Source organism: Chrysochloris asiatica, unplaced genomic scaffold (assembly GCF_000296735.1).
Source record: "Chrysochloris asiatica unplaced genomic scaffold, ChrAsi1.0 scaffold00011, whole genome shotgun sequence".
NCBI lineage: Eukaryota > Metazoa > Chordata > Mammalia > Afrosoricida > Chrysochloridae > Chrysochloris > Chrysochloris asiatica.
Genome location: NW_006408529.1, coordinates 16,206,279 through 16,214,018, shown reverse-complemented (window position 1 = coordinate 16,214,018; position 7,740 = coordinate 16,206,279). Strand labels below are relative to the sequence as shown.

Below are 7,740 nucleotides of genomic sequence, written 5' to 3'. Positions count from 1 at the left end.
TTTCAGTTAGCAACCAAGTGCGTAACCACTGCACCACCTGGGCTCCATTCAGTAGGTACCAGATCTGATGAAACTGTTTGGAATATGTTGGCATCTTTCTAAGTCACAAAAGAAACGCTAAAATAGAAAAACAAAAATGAGTGCCTACATTTTAGGTGAAAGTGATTTGACCCTAGATTCATTCTACTATTTATACATATTTTTCCCAACGTTAGCACTGCACTGGCATCTTTTCATGCAGTAGCTCTCTAAGCAATACAGTCTAAATATAACAAAAACATCCAATAAGAAAAAGGCCCCCATGTTGGCAAGTGGCACAAATGCCACGATTGGCATTTTAACACACCATGAAATTGACCTGATGGTGGAGTGACACTCTGCCTCAATTACTGCAACCCTTCAGTTTATTCTTTTTGTTTGTTTGTTTTTAAAAATGGAAAACATGTTTATTAACATTTATACTCTCCTTACAATGCCATATAAAAATCCTTAACATTTTGATAATACGTCTCTATTTTCTACATAGTTACAATAATGTATAATATAATTTAGCTTTTCATAAAAACATCATTAGTTCTTTTAAATATAAGCACTTATTTTCAAACCCAACACTTGTACAGTTTTCTCTGTACATAGTTTAAGGGGCTAATTAGCACAAGATGCTCTTTATCAAGAGGTATATGATCTGAGTATGAGTATCTGCTGAAGTTCGGTATTTTTAGCTTTCTTTTTGCTTTGATCACCACAGAAAACCTTAAAATTCATTAAGCAAAATTCAGAGAAATTAGTTGCTCAATCAACTTCATACATAACACTATAGCATTAAAAATCTTCAAAAAATTAAAAAAAATTTTTTTTTTTAAATTTTATTTCTGCACTGGCATAGACCATTCTTGTCAGGATAAATCTACTTGTGAATAGGAAAGCAAAAGACAGTTCTGAGTAGATCGTTTCTTTGTAGTGCTGATAAAGAAGAAAAATAGTAAAGTACCTTGTTAATCTCTCAATGACAATTTGGAGAAATAGCAAAACATACATTTTCTAATTCAACAACTCTTAAGTAGCTTTATGGAAGTGGGAGTTGACTTAACTCAGGCTAGATAGCAGCAGCACTGACCTTTTGTGGAAAACAAAACATTTACATACTTTGATGTGGTCTTAATTGCAAGCTACTCTCAAGATTAAGAAAAAATGTTTTGGCTATTTTCCATTCTAAAAGGCAAGTTGATGCTTGAGTTACAGCACCTGTCTATTCTTACTTAGTGAAATGAAGTACACTCCTGTAGAGAAATACGGGATCAAAAAGTCTGTTGCTGTCATCTGGTTACACTGTAGAATACTAAAAAAGGTATTTCTATAGAAACCTCTGAAGGGAGCCACAAAATCAAATGCTATACCTAAATAAAATTTGAAAGAGAAATAAACTAATCACCCTCTGAAGGTCAAAGAGTATTGGCTATATTGTAATCTAGTTCACCATTAAGCTACAGTTGGACCACGACATTATGTTCATTAATTTTATTTTCTGCATCACTACTGTTGGTATCTTCATTGTCATCTTCTTCATAGTCTAAAGATTGTCATGTTCAGATGTGAGCGGGATTCTGACAAAGCCCCAAATGACTGAGTGCTGACGGAAGCCAAAGGTCTAAGTAAAGGGGTATGTTCTGACACTTCATTTTCTTCTCAACTAATGTCTGCATCAGAATCTGAATCGCCTTGAGAAGGAACAACTTTTTGCTTGCAGACTAGACAGGTTTTTCTGATTTTACTTAGCCAAGGTTCTATACACTTGCATGGGAACAGGGAAGGATTCTGAGCTTGTCACCATCTTCATATTCATCCAAACAAATGGTACACACATAATACTCATCTCCTTTCTTGAATTTATGTACAGGAACTTTCTTAAACTGGTCTTTTCAAAGTTTATTTCTTCTAGCTCTATGTTGGTCCTGGACAAAATTTGTAATCATGAAAATGACTATCAAAATGAGACAAATTGCGACCATGATAAGGAAGGGGATTAGGTAGTATTCTAGAGGAAGACTAAATTCTGGTACTAAGATAATGTGGCCCCATTTTGCTTATATAAATTCAACTTTCAGAGAATTAGCTGATGATTCTCCAATAAAAACCGAAGGAATGTCAGTTTTCTTTAACACATCAATGTTATTGGATCCCTTGGTGATGGGGTCATCAGAATCAACATTGTAAACTATGGCTGCTTTGTATCCTGCTCTCTGTGCATTTAAAACCTTTACATCAAAATTACAATCCAGTCTTCTAATTAACACGATGAAAGTGCCAGATGAATTGGCACTATAGGTTCACAGGCATTCTCTGGTTTTGAGCCTCCTTTGACTTCCAAGACGCTTGTTGTTGTTGTTACGTGCCATTGAGTTGGTACCGACCCATTCGCAACCTTATGCACAGCAGAACAAAACACTGCCCGATCCTGGGCCAACCTCACTACTGTTGCCATGCTTGAGTCCATTGATGCTGCCAATTGGCCAAACCATCTCACTGGGGGGTCTTCCTTTTTTTCTCTGACCCTCCACCTTACCAAACATGATAGCCTTCTCTAGTGACTGGTACCTCCTGACAATATGTCCGAAGTAGTAGAGATGATGTTTGGCCATGTTGGCCTCCAAGGAGCACTCTGGTTGCACTTCTTCCAACACAAATCTGTTGGCTCTTTTGGCAGGCCATGGCACTTTCAATATTCTCCTCCAACACCATAACTCAAATGCATCAATTCTTCTATGGTCTTCCTTATTCACTGTCCAGCTTTCGCATGCATAGGAGGTTATTGAAAATACTATGGCTTGGGTCAGGGGCACCTTAGTCTTCAAGCTGACATCTTTGCTCTTCAACACTTTAAAAAGGTCTTGTGCAGCAGATTTGCCTAATGCAATACATCGTTTGCTTTCTTGACTGCTGCTTCCATGAGTGTTGATAGCTGATCCAAGAAGAATGAAGCTCTTGACAACTTCAATTTTTTTCTCTGTTGATAAAAATGTTGTTTATTGGTCCTGTGGTGAGGATTTTTGTTTTCTTTACATTGAGATGTAATCCATGCCTAAGGCTCTTTGATCTTCATCAGTAAATATTTTAAATCTTCTTCACTTTCAACAAGCAAGGTTGTATCATCTGCATATCGCAGGCTGTTAATGAGTCTTCCTCCAATCCTGATGCCACATTTTTCTTCATAGAACCCAGCTTCTCGGATTATTTGCTCAGCATACAGGTTGAATAAGTATGGTGAAAGAATACAACCTTGTCGCATACCTTTCTTAATTTGAAACCATTAAGTGTTTCCATGTTCTGTTCAAACGACTGCCTTTTGGTCTAGGTACAGATTCCTCATGAGCACAATTAAGTGTTCAGGAATACTCATACTTCACAATGTTGTCCATAGCTTGTCATGATCCACACAATCGAAACCTTTGCGTAGTCGATAAAGCACAGGTAAACATCTTTCTGACATTCTCTGCTTTCAGCCAAGATCCATCAGCAATGATATGCATTCCATTTCATTTTTGACAATTTCCAATTTTCCTAGATTCATACTTTGTACATCCCATGTTCTAATTTTCAATGGATGTTTCCAGCTGTTTCTCTTCATTTTGAGTTGTGCCCCATCAGCAAATGAAGGTCCCTAGGGCTTTACTCCCACAGGCTTTACTCCATTGGCATCATCACGGTCAACTCTACTTTGAGGAGGCAGCTCTTCCCCAGTCACATTTTGAGTGCCTTCCAACCTGAGGGTCTCATTTTCCGGCACTATATCTGACAGTGTATCTCTGCTATTCATAAAGTTTTCAGTGACTAAGTATTTGAAAGTAGTTCGTCACTCTTTCTTCCTAGTCTATCTTCATCTGGAAGCTCATCTGAATCCTGTCCACCATGTGTGACCCTGCTGGTATTTAAAATACCAGTGGCCTAGCTTCAGAACCACAGCAATTCACAAGCTACCACAGTATGAGAAACTGACAGACGTGTGGTGGTTCAAGACACTAGGAGAGACTAAATTGGTCTAAGGATGGCCTAGGACCCAAACTTTAAACCTTCAGCTGGAAGTCTATAACCAAATCTTGCTGGAAGGTCATCAAATGTCTGAGACACATTTTCAAAATTATATGCTAAAATGTCTGCTTCTACGGGCAGTAGGTTTAAGAATGCAAAGAGCTGGACAGTCAAGATGGTGTAGACTTGTGTAGCAGACAGCATGAGCATTCCTTTAGAGAGCAGCATCTCGTTGTAAAAATCACCTGGAAGCCCAGTGCCCACAACACAAACAGGCTCATGGGCTGCATCGCTGTGGGAAATGCTCCTACTGAGATTTCATGACTGAATATCCGCACTGACCCCTACAGCCCAGAGCAGGAGCAGGGATGACACCACCAAGGCAAGGCAGAAGTCCAGTTTATTCTTTAAAAAAATAAAAATAAACTGCCATTTAAAAAGATTAGAATTATTAAGCACCATCCTAAAGTTCTCAAAAAAAAAAAAAAAAGATGTCAAGCTGACATCTTTGCTTTTCAACACTTTAAAAAGGTCTTTTGCAACAGATTGCCTAATGCAATACGTCGTTTTGATTTCTTGACTGCTGCTTCCATGAGTGTTGATAGTTGATCCAAGAAGAATGAAATCCTTGACAACTTCAATATTTTCTCCGTTGATAAGAATAATAGCCTGTAGAGACTAACAAATCATGAATGGTTGAAATTACTTATGAATAGCTGATAGGATAAGTTTGAGGCTGACAGAACTCTAGGGCAGTTGATGGATGAGGACTACGTGAAGGACATTGACCAGAAATGGACCATCAGACAGAGTGAACAGAGGGAATAGGGTCATGTAGTTATGGATTTATGTTGTACTTGCAAGTCAAGGAATGCCTAGGGCTACCAGAAGATAAAAGAAAAAAGGATCTCTCCCCAGAGCCTTAGAAGACAAAATGACCTAAACACTAGAATTGTGAGAAAAGAAGTTCATGTTCTTCTAACCCGTTAAATTGTGGTACCTTAAACCAAAATGATCTCTAAAGTCTTCTTATAGCCAACCAATAGTTTGTTAACCTAGTAAAGCATGTCTGTCTTGGCTATTGTGCTTTTATAAGAACTATCTCTATGGGATCCAATTGCCAAAAGACACTTGAAAGGTTAGGTAGGAAACTAAGGCGGCAATCAGTTGATGTCAATGGAAGAGAAACAATTTGGAAAAGGAGGGTGAGAATGGTGGTACTTATTGAAGAATGTCATCAATGTCACTGAATGGGCATGTAGAAACTGTTACATGACTGTATTTTTGCTGGGTATTTTCTCAAAAACAGCAATAAAATAATTTTTTAAAAGAAAGATATCCTATGGACTATAGTTCTGCTCTGACACACATGGGACACCAAGAGTCAGTGTTGACTCTACAGGCAACTGGGAAAAAATTACATATTAGAAAACTGAGTTTGGGAATCCAAGGACACTTAACTCAAGGGCTCACAACCACTAGGTGGCAGAGCTGCAATTCAAATGGAGGTTCACTTAACTTTCAAACCAGTGTCCTTTCCAGTTTGATACTGTCCTAGCTATGTTTGTGCATGTGTTCTGATCCCATTAAGATGAGAAGACCTGGGAGAGATGTCTCAACCAAATGCAGGGGCATGTTCTCAATCAGCTCAGTGATCTTGCAGGTTTATCCTATCTCTTGTAGCTTCCCAAGGTGCAAGTGACTCATAAGTCATCAGATATTTTAATCCTTTATTCTCTCTTTTGCTTTCCACCTTTCTGATGCTCCAATTATATAGCAGTGGTTCCCAAAGTCTTTTGCACATCAGAATTCTTTTGACAACACATGTTCCTGGGTCTCATTCCAGACTTATTAAAAGAAATCTTTGTGGATATGGCTCTGGAATCTGTATCTTAAAAAACAAACCAAAAAAAAAGCCCTTAGGTCATTGATCTATGGATGGTCCAGCATTTATTTTATAACATCGCTGCAAGGTTGCATTGCAATTATGTATTAATAATAGATTTAGATAGATAGGATAATGAACATGGTGGTTATGTGCTGTGGAGTCAGCTCTGACTCATAGCAACCCTGTATAGTGTTTCCGAGGTTGTAAATCATTACGAGAGCAGAAAGCCTCATCTTTTTGCCACAGAATGGCTGGTAGTTTCAAACTGCTGACCTTGAGGCTTGCACAGCCCGACTCATAACCACTTCACTATTGGAGCTCCTTCTGATGAATAGACACATGCTTGTTTTTTGTTTTTAAGTTTTTATACTGTGAACTGAGTGATAGTTTACATGGGAGGACAATCAGCTTTATACCATAGGTTCATTGCAATGATTACAATCTGTGCATCATCATTCAACAGTATTTGCTTCCATTCCCTCTGTTTTGTTTTGTTTTTTGAGGGGAGGATATAGACAAAACCACTCAGGGATATATAATAATTTAAACAACCAAAGGACACATTCTGCAAACCTGCCTCCTGACCGCCAGCACCCAGTCCATCTCTTTCTGTGAGTCTAGAGTCCTCAGCTGCTCTCTCTCTCCATGTCCTCATCTCTGCCTCCATCTCTGGTGTCGCTGCTTCTCTGGATAGGGTCTCCCATTCCACTTGCACTCTTTTTTTCCCCTGGATGGTCCTAGGGTCCTTTGTTTCTGAACTGTAAGATTAACTACTCTGTTTTTGTTATAAAACTTTTACCTCTACAATTGTGACAGTCTCAATTAGTCATGATAAAAATTATTCATTATTGAATCATAAGAATCTTATCCCCATCTCTTTTAACTAGACCCATCTAGACAAGATGAAAACTATTCAGTGGGGACTCTTTCTTCCCCCCCACACTATTAAACTAAACTCCCTCTTGAAACCTTGTAAGCCAGTCACTTCGTGCCTTTATCGCCCCCTCATTTTAGGTAGCCCATGTCTAAGTTGCCTGTCTCTATCTACTCTGTATACAGAGGGGAAAGGATTGATACTTAACAAACATAGGTTCTTTAAAAAATGTTTCATCCTATTGGCTCTGATGTGTTTATTACTATAAAGGCAATCTTTGTCCTCTTTTCTTTGTAGTAGGGTAGTTTGACCTCCCCTCCTTATTGGCACCTCCCTCCCTCTTATTGGCACTAGTGGAGTCTGTGTAGTCATATTAAAGCTTTCTTGATTTCTAAGGCTCATTCGGAGAAAAGAGAAATGATTAGTATCATGGATCTGGAGCAGTTGGTCTAAAATATGGGCAGAATTGAACCAATTAAGGGTTGGTTAGTGCCCTCTGGTGGTTGTTGCTGTTATCCTTAGGTGCTATCGAGTCCATTCAAACTCATAGCACAACAGAATGATAAAACTATTCAATGTCTAAGAAAAGGGTCGAGCCATTTGCGAGACTGACTTTAAAAAGAAACCATTCAGCTTTGGACTTGATGTTTAGAGACATGGACACCGTACTTCTCTGGTGGCAGTCTTTAAAGAAACACATACACATAACAAAACACTTGCCATTGTAGTCATTGTTAATTATACAATCCAAGGACATTAATTACATTCACTATGTTGTATCACCACCACCACCACCACTATTTTCAAAAGTTTTTCATCACCCCAAACAGCAATTCAGTGCCTCTTATAACAATAGCTCCCTTCCCCTCTATCACTAGCCCCTGGTAACCACGAATACAGTTTTGTCCCTATTCTAGATATTTTATAGAAGTGAATTAATACAATATTTGTA

General features: G+C 38.5%; 1 pseudogene; it reads right to left on the bottom strand.

Moving 5' to 3' along the window:
- Positions 1-1,442: 1,442 nt before the first annotated feature.
- Positions 1,443-4,254, bottom strand: LOC102815636 (annotated as a pseudogene).
- Positions 4,255-7,740: the final 3,486 nt, after the last annotated feature.